The following is a 13,682-nucleotide window of genomic DNA, read 5'->3' on the forward strand; positions in this document are numbered from 1 at the left end:
CTGCAAACCAATTAAGAAGGGATGTATAGGCATCAACACTATCAGAATGATTAACAAATTTCTTCTCTCTGAACAAATTTAGAGAATATTTGAAGAGGAAAAAAATGGAACTCTCTAATTAAGAAAAAGTATGTCTTTGTAGCTTCTAACCTTGAGGATTACCTCTATTTAGATGTTTAGATTAATGGTTACCAGATCTAGAATAGTATCCATAAAGATAAGAACATGTTAAGCAAGGAAAAAGATGGAATCTTGGTAATGGAAGGAGGATGAAGTTTAGGGATGACAGTTGGATTATGGATAATCCTATTTTTTAAGATCTTATCTTTTTCTAGCATGCAGAAAAATGGAAGAATTTACTAGGGATTGAAGTTAGAAACTACTAGACAAAAAATGAATGAATTATACTTAAGGATGTCAATCTTTCTCTTCCTCCTATTAACTAAAATCCAAATTCTTATTTTACTAGACCAAGTCTTAATGATAATATGTTCTGCAATCAAAATTTTGATGGAAGGTTCTTTGTTTTCTCTATTTCATCTATAAATTTTAAAGACTTTGAGAGTTCATTTTGGTCTAAAGCTTGGATTAACTCTCTAATTCCTAAAATAAATATCTTTTACTAGTTCTTCTTTCAAAACAAGGTATTGACTACTGGCAATTTATGCAAGAAAGGCTTTACTCTTTCTAATCGATCATGGGCAATATATATATGATTTTGCCATTTTTCTAATCAAATATGTTTGGACTACTATTCTTTAGCCCAAATGGCCCTATGTAGGGAAATATTACTTATTTTTGACTTAATGAAATTCCTGAATCCTTCTGATGAGTTTGCTATATCTGCTCATTGCTCGAGATGCTCTATTTAGCAGCCTTGGAAAAACATTTGAATCCACATTAAGGGTACAATAGTGTATCATTCCATTTATTGAATCAATTTTCAAGTTCTAATGTAAGTGTACATTTCAAGCCTCAATGTCAGTTTTCTTAAGGAAATTTATGTCTTTTCTAGTCTTGGGTCTAACAAATTCCATGGTCTAACAAATTTCGTGGTCTAATAAATTTTGCCAATTGCATGCTTATTAGATTTTGTCATTCATGTAAATATCGTGCAAGTTTATAACCAATCCCTAAAGTCTAATGAACCATCATTAGTTTTATTATTCATCTCAAAACCTTAATCAATCACTCTAGGGATTTTAATGTATTCTAATAATATTTACATGCCAAAGAGATTCAATCTTGTTCAAAGGTATCTCTAACGGCCAGTCTGTAGAGAATGTTGCTATGTGAATGAATCAAGGTCCTTTGACGGCCAGTCTATAAATATAAGGGTATCTCTAATAGTCAATCTATAAAGACACCAAAGATGTGGAAAAAATATGGATATTTTGTTCCTTATCAAGTGTGATTTCACTCAATAGACCTCTTGATGGGATTTTTAGTCTATAGGAAAATCTAATTTTTGAGAAGCTGGCACAACTTATAGCCAGGTAAATAAGATATGAAGGATAGAACCTTCAATTTGGGCTTGCAAATAACATGAATCATGAAATACTAATTTCCTCCTAAATAATGTGAAGAATGCACTTAAGAAAATAGAAGAGTACTAGACAGAGAAAAAATGAACTTGGTTTAAAACAAGATAAGCCTTGCAAATTGTTTTATGAAAACCCTTACCTTCAATGACATTATAAAAATCTTTGTGAAGCCTCCCTCCTGCCCACACTTTGCTACCTAAATAAATGAAGTTTCACTTTTTTTTTTGTTTATATACCTAACAATGTCAAAATTGTGATGCTAAATTTAACTGTCATCAAAATTTCAACTTATCAAGATCATATTTTTTAAAAATGAATTTGACAAGACAAATTGGCTTTTCGTCAAAATTTTTGGTCAAAAATGACCCCCAAATGTACTGGTGGTTGATCTTTGCATCATGATTTTTCTTGTTAGCCTTGGATGATTCTATTAGAGTGGGGTTGTTGTTGCACCAAAAGATCAATTTGTCAATGCCTGATACAACCACTTAACTTATAGTACATAGGAGGTGGTTAAGCCCTTGTCAGGAATCTCAAAGGGAGCACTGAACAAATTTCTAACAATCTTCCGCTCAACATTACCTGAGGGTCTAAAAATTTGAACCTGTGACCAAGCTCTAATACCACTTGTTAGAATGGGGTCATCTTTGCTCCACAAGACTGATCTGTCAATGCCCGCTACAACCACTCAACTTATAGTACACAGGAGGTGGTTAATCCCCTGTCACAAATCCTAAGGGGAGCACTAAACAAATTTCTAACAGATTCCCCTTTTTCATATTTAGGTAACGGTGTTTGAAGGCTTTGTGATCAGAATGTTTTACTAAGCCATCTGTTATGACTTTGACTCTATTAATCAGGTCATGGATAACATCTTTGCGTTTAAAGCAATTTTTAGTGTTACACTCATTTCCCCTATGATAATTGTAGAAATGATCCTCCCTCCACCAACGAGGTTTGATAGGTGGGTCATAGGGCTAGGAGTTATCTGGAAGCATGACAAGTTTATTTGCAAGCAAGGTCTTCAAGACCACTTCATAAGATTCCAACATAGGTGTGTAAATACATTTTATCTTAGAAGATTTTTGAGTTTTGTCAAATGTTTGAGACTTTGAATTCTCTTGTTTTGCAACATAGATAGCATTAGGAAGGTCAAAGGTTGACTCCTTCATCCTAGGAACATCAACTACTCCATCATTGACAACATACTTGTTCTTATTCCAAGGCGTATTTTTGTCTTTGCCATTCCCATTGCCATTATTGTCCTTGTTCAACATATTGTCACATTTTCTAATAGCAACATCCTTAATGCGGTATGCACTTTTGACCATGTTATTGAAGGATGTGAATAGTTGTTTCCTAAGGTCATAATAGAGTTTAGGTACAAGTGTATTGACAAAAATGTCAATCTTCTTGGTCTCAGGAATCTACCAAGGGTACCTAGAGTGTAAAGATCTCCATAGTCAAAGGTGCATTGCAAAGGGTTCACCTTGTTTCTATTTAATGTTGCACAAGTCTAGCATAGTAATATGATGTTGAATGTTATAAGAATACTATTGAATGAAGCATTGTGCAAGTTCATCAAATGACTTGAGAGGAGGGGATAGTTTCATGAACTATTCCATATCTTGGCCTCTCAAGATCCTAAGAAATAACCTCATAAGGTAAGTGTCCTCATGCATAAAGTCCATGCTAAGAGCATAGAAGTGTCTTACATGATCGTGAGGATTGCCATTTCTATCATATTTATCATATTTGAGAAACTCTTTATCACTAGGAAATGGGATTATGTAAAGAATCCCATCAAAAGGAAGAGCACATATCGATTCAACAAAAGAGATCTTGAGTTGTTCCTTGGAAACTTGCAATTGAGTGAGTTGATTTTTGAGTTCTTGCATTTCCTCTCTCAAGATCTCGGCTTTAGTAGGTTCTCCTTTTTGGATGATTCTTTGCACGTCAAAATCCTAAGGGAGTTTCCATCCCTTAGCTATCATGTATTAAAAATATTGGTCCCCATTTTGTTCCAAGGCTTTGAGAATTAGCCTTTGGAAGATCTCATCTTGTTGAAATCTCATAAGGTCTTCACTAGTCATTTCATTATTGGTCTCACTTTTGTGATGCGACTGTGAGTGTGTAGGTGGTGAAGAACACACTCCTGTGTTTACTCTAGGAGTTTTGGGAGGTGTATTGTTTCCATTATTACCATCGAGAGGAATGTTATCAAATGGGTTGCTATGGTAGTCATGCCTATGTTCATAATTACACGCATGGGCTTCAGCCTCATCTTGATGATATGCTTTTTCTCTAGTGGCCATGCATATGGCCTCTTTGAGTCTTTCATTTTCTCATGCTTGTTCTTCTAAGTGGTGTTTCCTCTCCTTAGGATGCATGGTGAGTGACATGTTTTCTTCAACCCTAGGTGTATCAAAGGTCGTGTCAAATGGATTCTCAAAGCTATAGAGTGGGTTATTCCAAGTAATAGCCACCTGTGTCTTATCAAAGACAGGTTCCTCCATACAAGGATGTCCAAGAGGATGCCTAGTTGGACTTCCCAATTGTTCAAAGGTGAAGGAAGAATGACTACCTTTATCGACTTGGAACTTATTCGCAACTAGCATGTAATGCTATGTATTTGTCTAATAAGATGAGGTAAACCATTTTAGATTTGAAGCTCTTAAGGTCAAGAACAATGACTTGTCAAAGATAGAATAAGTGAGTGGCTTGTCAAGAGTGCTCAAGAATTTATAGCACTAATGACTCAAGCCAAGAGAGTGAGCAAGAAACTCAATAGCAAGTAGCTAGCCCAGAAAGGTAACTAGATTTTGACAAGTGACCATTAGCGATGTTTTGAGATTACATCTGACGAATTAGATCCATCTTTTCAACTTAGGACAATTCCCAACATGAAGAATTTTTACCAAACTTGGGTAGGATGAAGTGAAAACACCCCTAAATTAGCTAAGACGCAACATGATATTTCTTAGAGAAGCATGTGATATTAGGACAATAGAATATATCGTAAGATAAACTTTACAATAGTCGGGCAATACTTTTCTTTCATAAGATAGCTTTTCTCAAACAGGGTGATAGACTTCACTACTGTTAGGCGATATAAGTTACAACATGTAGATGATACTTTCTCAGGTATGAAATGTCATATGATATTTTTCAAGAGGTTGTGTGATAAAGGGATAATGAACTATGAAAAAGGCAATTTGAAGCTTAAAAATTCTATGTTTCGGGTTGGATTTTGAACATTTTCAAACCAGAATGTGACACAAACAATATATGACCTCAATTTACAATAGAGAACAACATGGTTTGAAAAAAATAAGGGTAATTTAACATGTCTCAAACAATTGGACAAGGGACAAAGCAACCTTGCCAACACACAATTATGATATCAAAGAAAATTCTAGGAATGCTAATGAGATTGTTTGATTGTTGAAGAACATTTACATGTGTCTAACACATCCAAAAACACATGCCAAGAAAGACTACCTAAGATTCATGGTTCAATACTCAATAACTTGGTCCACACTTGATGCATCTTCATCTCACACCAAGTGGTTGCCCGCAAGAAATATTGTCTTTGTCATGGAGATGTCATTAGCATAACCAAGGGGACAAGAATGAAGGAGACACAAATGATGAGTGTAACATTTTGGGGTGATCTGGGTAATCCACTAGGATCGGTCCTTGCATGAAGATGTTGAGCGGAAAATAAGGTAGCTTCTAGACTACGATGTTTAGAAAGGGCTTTCGTTCATAACACTTTTATTGCACCCAATAATGGGACACCTTGCCTTGCAAAAATTTGTTAGAGTGGGGTTGTCATTGCACCAAATGACCAATTTGTTAATTCTTGATATAACCACTCAACTTATAGTACACAGGAGGTGGTTAAAGAGCTTGGTCAGAGGTTCGAATCCTCAGACTCTTGGGTAACGCTGAGGGGGAGATTGTTGGAAATTTGTTTAGTGCTCCCCATGAGTCTCATGAGTCTCGAGGGGAGCACTAAACAAATTTCCAACAATCTCCCCCTCAGCGTTACCCAAGAGTCTGAGGATTCAAACCTGTGACCAAGGGTTGATACCACTGTTAGAGTGGGGTTGTTGTTGCACCAAAAGACCAATCTATTAATGCCTAATACAACCGCTCAAATTATAGTACACAAGAGCAGTTAAACCCTTGTCATAAATCCTGAGGGGAGTGCTAAACAAATTTCCACCTCTAGTAACAGACCTCGTGTTCACAAGAGGACCTTAAGAATTCTTGCTTAGCAGTTTCCTCATGGTCCCAATCCCATAAGTGCTCACACTAAGAAAAGACAAGCACTATGTCTACTAAGGTTTTGTGTCCTTGATAGCCTTGAGTTTATAATGGGTTGGAATAGCCGAGTTCACTTGTCCCCACTTGGGTCATTCCTCTTGATTTCTCAAGAGCAGGGCCTCTAAAGGATTCTAGACTAAATCAGATTGGATCCACTCTTGGGGGTCAAGATTTTTGATTCACCACAAGGGTGAAGAGCATACTCTCCTATCATAATTGCTTCCCCCAAACATGTCAAACAAGTTCAATTAACCCTCTTTCTTTTGAAATCTAAAGGTGGGTCAAGATTTGTACTTCACCACAAGGGTGAAGATTTCCTACCACCGAGAGACCCCAATCACAAGTCTTATGTGCCTATGAAGATAAACAAGTAGTAATATTGTTGCACACAAAGATAAGAAAAATATAAGCATTTGTTTGTTTTTATGTTTTTAGGCAACCCTGCAAACAATCATTAATAGCCTTTTTTCATTTGAAGCTTTGACATACATTCTTTCAAGGCAATTTTTTCAAGTGTTTGGGCAACCCTACAAGCACAAATTTTAGTCCAACAAAGGTTAGTCCAAAAATAATGCAAAAACCTATAGTAAAACCTCTATCAGACATCAGTAAACTCAAGAAATCTGAAAAATAGAATGTCAAAGACTCAAAATTTACAAAACAACTCGAACAACAACAAGTTCCAGGATGGGCGATAGTTTTTTGCTGATAGAATATCGTACAATACATTTCAGTATAGGGGTACAATACTTCTGTGCTATGCGATATTTCTCCATATAACTAAGCGATAGAACTTTGTATGCTAGTATGATATACTTATGTATAGGCATATGAAACTTTTGTAAGAATTTGGTATAGCTCTGATACCATGTAAGAATTTGGTATAACTCTGATACCATGTAAGAATTTTCCTAAGACAATAATTCAACACCAAGTTCAAGAAGCTCAGTCGATAGCACAAGAGAGACAAATAATGATCAAATGAGAATGAATATCAAATAATTGGATATTAGATGATTTATTACACACTAGAAGTGCTTGTATATAAAGGCCTCTAGAATGACTAGGAGTTAGCAAAGAGATAAGAATCACAACTAAGCACATGTTCACCAAGAGTAGATTATCCTCCATTGAGCACAGAAGTTTGTGCGATGATGAGAGGATAAGCTTACATAGGTGTATCTCATAAAAAGATGTTGTAGACACCATGTGCTTAATTAGAGTGTGAACAATTGTGTTGTCTACATGACAACTCAGATAAATATGCAAACTCCTATGTTGTTAACAAGACTACGCATACTCCTAAGTGTCTACATGACAAATAATGAAATAATGCATTTAACCTAAGTAAACTTAAGTAAAGTGTAAATAGTAATTAATTATTTATGCTAACACCCCCCTTAAGTGCAACTTAGGGAAATGCACTTAAGCTCACAAAAGCTATGATGAAAATGCATAATGGGTCCTAGCTATTAGGCCATGTTAGGTACCCATGTACAAATGCAATGATGTACATATAATGCAATGCAATGCAATCTCTTTAAAAATAGAGAAAGAGGGAAAACCCCATGGGAAAAAATCTCCCCCAAAAAGAGAGATAAGTATAATAAAGAAAGATGCATGTATGGATGGAGTAATCAAGACCCCCTCATTATGACATACATCATGCATATACAATAGAGAATCCCCCCATAAGAAGGAAATACAAAGAAATGAAATCCCCCCCTTAGCGAAAGATCTCCTAATGATGAGTGCTTGAAGACAAAAGAAAATCTAATGTCGACAAACAACATTTCTCCCTTTAGGAAGAAGATAAACCAAGTATAGGTGCAAGTATACTTCCCACTGTGGATAGGAAGATGTAGGAAGAGAAGCAATGTAGCCTCCCCTCAATGATGAATGCACACCCATGAAAGAAGCTCCTTGATGACTGAAGAAGCTACTACGAAAGCTGAATGAAGTTCCTCCTTGTAGGAAAAAATGGTGCCATAGTTGCAGTAGAGAATGCTCACCAACTAGGAGGAAGAGTTCTCAGAAGATATGATGTCTGAGGAAAATAGAATACAATTTCCAAAGACTAATATGTCTCCTCTAAAGTAAAAGAGTCCTTCTCCATCTACTAAAAAGAAGTGTCCACAATCATGTCAATCTAAAAAGAAAGATCAAGTGGTTGAGGGACAGAGTGTTCCCTCGCAACAAGTGAAGAAGAAGTCTCCTCAACAAAGAAAAGGTGAATGTCATCAAGAATGTCTCCCACATCTTCAATGCAAGACTCTACAAACAACATTGCAATGTCTGGAGGGAGTCATCTCATGAAGCTACAATAGGAAGATATGGTGTTTTCTGCTGCACCGAATCAGAAGCATCTGTGGCTAGAATTGGATCAGTAGAAGCAACAGGAGCATTAGGAGGTATGATCTCAATTGGAGTTGTAGGCACCATAACTAGAGTGACTGGAGATAGAATGTCCTTTGGGAATAGAGGGACTTGTGGATCTCCATATGCTTTCCAAAGATACATCCAAAGGTCATAAGGTTCACTAGATTTTCTAAGGACAACAAAACAATCATGATTGATATTTATAAAAATGGCTTACAAAATTATGCTAATAGGTGATAGATTAGTGTAAGAGGGCAATTCTTTGGAACATAGAAAAGGAAATACTTCCTTATGCTCTCTTAGATGATCAATCATCAAAACACTCCATTTTTGTCAACTTCAATTTTAAACCAAACTAACACTTATGACATGACTCCATGAGATCAATAAATATATGCACCCCCAAAATGCAAAAAACAATCAAATAAATCCTCCCTAATGCATGATTTGGCACTTTATGTTTAGTGCGATTACAATGGCCACTTGCCAATTTAGGCCTAAGTGGACTTCTAGCTTTGATGGTTACAACAACAAATATGAAGCTATATTAGACTCAACAAGATAAGACACAAGACCTCTTAAGGGTCTAATTAATTACAAATGCCAATAGGCCAAAATGAGACCAAAATTTGAAAGTACCATGTCTACTCAAAATTACTCCAAACTAATACCAGATTTGGAAAGTAGACAAAAAATAATGCACTCTCGAAAAAAAATAGCAGCTGAATATGTGTCCAGATGAGCTCGAACTAAGCCTTTGAAGTTGCAAAAATTGGGATTTGCAATTTGCAGAAAAATTCAAGAACAAAGATCTCAAACATCTTGCACCAATGTGTAGATCACAAAATTCTACCCCAAAATAGAAAAAAATCTCGAAAAAAGGAGTTTGTATGAGGGAGATATCGTTGTTTAAAAATCACCTCTGTAATTAATTTTCCTGAATCACCACCGTCACACCTCCAAAAATCAAATGACTCTAGATTTCACCTTAAATGTCCAGTTTTGATGAAACAAAAATTGATTTAGGAGTTTTTTGACCTTCTAAATGTGATGCCTATATTTGATTTGCACTAGCAAGCTCCAATCTTGACCTACAAAAAGAATCTCTCTAATCTCTATGCAATGAAACTCCTATGGCTTTGATACCATGTAAGAATTTGGTATAGCTTTGATACCATGTAAGAATTTGCCTAAGGAAATAATTCAACACCAAGATCAAGAAGCTCAGTAGATAACACAAGAGAGACAAACAATGATCAAATGAGAATGGAAATCAGATAATTGGAGATTCGATAATTGGATATTAGATGATTTATTACACACTAGAAGTGCCTATATATAAAGGCCTCTAGAATGACTAGGAGTCAACAAAGAGATAAGCATCACAACTAAGCACATGTCCACTAAGAGTGGATTATCCTCCATTGAGCACAGGAGTTACTATGATGATGAGATGGTAAGCTTACATAGGTGTATCTCGTAAAAAGATGTTGTAGATACCATGTGCTTAATTAGAGTGTGAACAATCGTGTTGTCTACATGACAACTCAGATAAATATGCAAACTCCTATATTGTCAACAAGGCTACACATACTCCTAGGTGTCTACATGACAACTAATAAAATAATGCATTTAACCTAAGTAAACTTAAGTAAAGTGTAAATAGTAATTAATTATTTAAACTAACAACTTTTACTAGAAAAGTATCACACGATAGTATTGAGAACTATCGTACAATATTGATAAAGTATCGCTCGATAATCACAACCATAGAAAAAACAAAACAAACAGACAACAAGCGAAAAAATGCAAGATAAAAGTATGAATTAAGAGGCAAAACCAAAACGTTCTACCTCACAAATTGTGCACTTCTGTAAACCCTTCTATCCAAGATATCCCATGAATTGGAACACTCAAATATAGACTTAGAGCTCCCTAATCATGGAGTGCAAGAGGCATAAAATAAGCATGAAGTGAGCTCTCAAATGAACCTCAAAGATGCAAACCTTGCTAGTAAACCATGAAATGGGAGGTTCTTGAGACAAGAGCAAGAATGCTAGTGTCAAAAGAGCTCTCAAGATACAATGCAAGAAATGAAGCTAGACTAAGATGAAATGTACAATGCAACTAGATTAAGAAAGATGAATATGTTACAACCATTGATAATTAGAATATGCGAGCTATGATATAACAAAGGAAATTAAGCTATGCTAGATGAATCTAAGCTAAGATGGAGTATGCAAGAATGAGACAAGAAGCAAGAAGTTCTCCACAAGTACTCTAGGGAAAACTCGTCAAGAAACCTACAACATAACAATACTAAAAAATTAGATCCTTAGAGAGGGAGAGAGCTCTTTCTTTTAAAGATAGATAGACGATTGAGATCAAGATCAATAACTGAGGGTTCAAGGGTGGGGGTTGAGTTTTGGCATGATCCATGTGTAAGAGCAAGGCAACCAATGAAAATGAGTTGACCTTTCATGTGAGACAAAGGCCTTTTCTTTAATTTGTAAATAGGGGAAAATATTTTATGTGTACACATTGAGTAGGTTAGAAGAATGGGGTCTTTTATTTAATTAAAAGGGGACATGTTCTTTTAATCAAATATGGACTTAGGATATTATAGTCAAACTATAGGTTAAGATCAAATAAATTGTTTTTTAGCAATTGGTCTAGGCAAATAATTAATTAATTTAGCTAAAATGCTAAGAAGGGGGTTAATAGTCTAGATGACCATTTCTAGGTGATTATAGATAGAGGGGCTCATTTTAACCATAAAAGCACTAAAATCAAACACTATTTTAGGCATTAATCACCTATTTTATTGCACTAAATAAAATCATGCAATCATATGCCAAACGAATAATTAAGGCTCCCATTAGTAGCAAAGCTTGGAACATTCCTATCTTCCATTATGTTTGATCTAGCTTCCCTCATGGTCACCTTACTTGAAAGGGCTAAAAATCTCCTTACACTATAATAGTCAATTTAGATCCAAGTAACTTTAGCATCAAAAGCATTCAAAAAGCCCATAAAACTCTTAAGACTTGGCCACATTGATGTATATATGCTCTTTTGAATGGTTTATCCATAGATAAATACTCCATTTGGTGATCCTAATTAAGCAACACTGAAGGAAGGTCATTGGTTCTATCACCTTGGATCAAAGCTTTGTGGAATCACATCATATATCATCTATATAGCCACTAATAATTTCCCCTCTAAGAAAGATTCAAAAGAGATTTTGATTTTCAAAACAACATTAGAGGATTCATAACTGATTCAAAATTTGATTCTCTTGCCATGTTGGAAAAAGTAATCTGTATGTTGTGATGAATCTTGTGGGAGATCATGGAAATGGTATCTATACATTCTCTTTCCGAGCAATGAACATGCTAAGGGATACTCCTAGCTCTCTCTTCATTTCTCTATGGTGAACCAACTTAATTATCTTTAGAAATTACAATCCTCTTGCAAGATGTGCCAAAGAAGAATTCAAGGAGTTTGGGATATTTTTGAGCCAAAATTAGCTCACTTTTCTTGCTGTCTTTTATATCAAGATCTACCTATGAGGTCTTGTGTTGTACACATGCGTATCCTCACTCTAATTTATTCCTTATATAGCCAAATTGAGTCATTGAAGTGCCTCTTTGGATAATTTATGCACATTCAAGAAGCTTGGGATTAGATCTATGTATTTTTAAAATAGTTTAGGCCTAGTCTCTTTATGTGGCACATGATCTTACTTGGAGATTGACCTTTCCTTCTCCATATATTCACTTAGAAATGACAAAAATTTCAAGGTGAAGATGTTATTCAACATATGGAAAGCCAAAAATATTGCCTAATGTAATCATGCTTCTACTACACTTGTATTCCAAACTAGCTATGATTTATTTTGATGAATTTATGAAAATTGAAGTGCAAGCTAGCAAAGTTGCACTAAAGTTTTTCATCTCTAGGAGTCATTGGACCATTGGAGGAACATCCCTTGTACTATTGCTTAGGTTCCTCTTGATTGGCGATCTTCTCCTCCTAGGTGTAACCACTCTTCTAGACAAGATAATCAAGGTGGTTATATGTCTTGCTCTCGTGAAAGATGCCTTAAAACACTAAGGAATCTACTTCGTGGAGGCTGATATCAACCTTTGCATCCACCTTCTCTTTGATAGAGCACTGAATGGCCATATACTATCAAATTTCCTCATGTGCTACTTGTCATCCCTCCAGTCTACAGTAAAAGCTACACTGAAAAGAGAATGTTGAGAATAATGCTATTGGCTCGTTTGGTTGTTGGAATACGATTTAGGAATGGGAATCTGAAAGCCTTGATTTGAGATTCTAGAACTTGAAATCTAGATTACAGTTTATGGATTTATGTTGGGATTGTTTGGTTCAAATTAAGAATTCTGAGTTAGTGTGCTTTCCTTACTATGTGTTTTGTGGCTAGAGAGTGAATTGGTATGGACAAATTATATGATGAATGCCTTAATTTGGAGCATCCTTAATATTTCTTCTTTGGCATTATTGTTTTGCAACATTGGGAGACTGCATTTAGCATCCGACATTACTGATTTGGGGTGAGGGATTACAGGTTTCTCATGCCAATATTGCCCATTGTTTGGCATGGGTTTGAAACTATAATTTGACTCTTCATAGTACCTGCCTGGGTGTTATTTCTCATGCCATGTTTTGGCATCAACATTTCCACTTATAATGCTTGTAGCAGCTGATTGTTGGCGTGGGAGGAACTCTAATTTTGTGTGTTTATTTGGACTAGGTTGTCGCTGGAGAATGTTGTTGTTGTTGTGACGATACTCATGATCAATTGAATGCTTTCCCCCTACATTTGCCAGTGTGGTATTTCCAGAGCTCGCTATTATCTCAAACAGATCTGCATTTGTTACTAAGGCCATTGGAGGCTTTCCATAGTCACCTACAAATTCCTCTATTTGATTGTAATTTCTTAATAGCTGAAGCATCTAAATTGCAAATATTTGATATTCAAAAATGGGCATGTGGATGTCAAACCCAATTAAATTTCACTTTATTTGGAATCATTATTTAAAAAAAAATGGGATTTAAAATGGGAATCACAAATAACAAGTATTTTGGAGGAATAAAAAATTCTTGTTTTGGGGGTCAAATGAGGACACCAAATCCACATTTGCCTGAATTCCAATTCCTGTTTGCGACCTAAACAATGGATTAATTTTTTTTAAAGAATTTTGAATTCTAATTCTTGCTCAAATCCACGATCCAAACGGGCCCTTAATGATTGAGAGGCTATTACTCTCTCCCTAGAGGTGTTCGATGGAAACCACATGATAATGACCTTGATAATAACCCTCTCCTCAAGAAATTTGAATAATTAATTTCTGTCAAACTTAACTTCTTATTTATTTATTTTTTTACTTAAAACTAGAC

This window comes from Cupressus sempervirens, chromosome 6, assembly GCF_028749045.1.
Source record: "Cupressus sempervirens isolate cs-2001-9-10 chromosome 6, ASM2874904v1, whole genome shotgun sequence".
Lineage (NCBI taxonomy): Eukaryota > Viridiplantae > Streptophyta > Pinopsida > Cupressales > Cupressaceae > Cupressus > Cupressus sempervirens.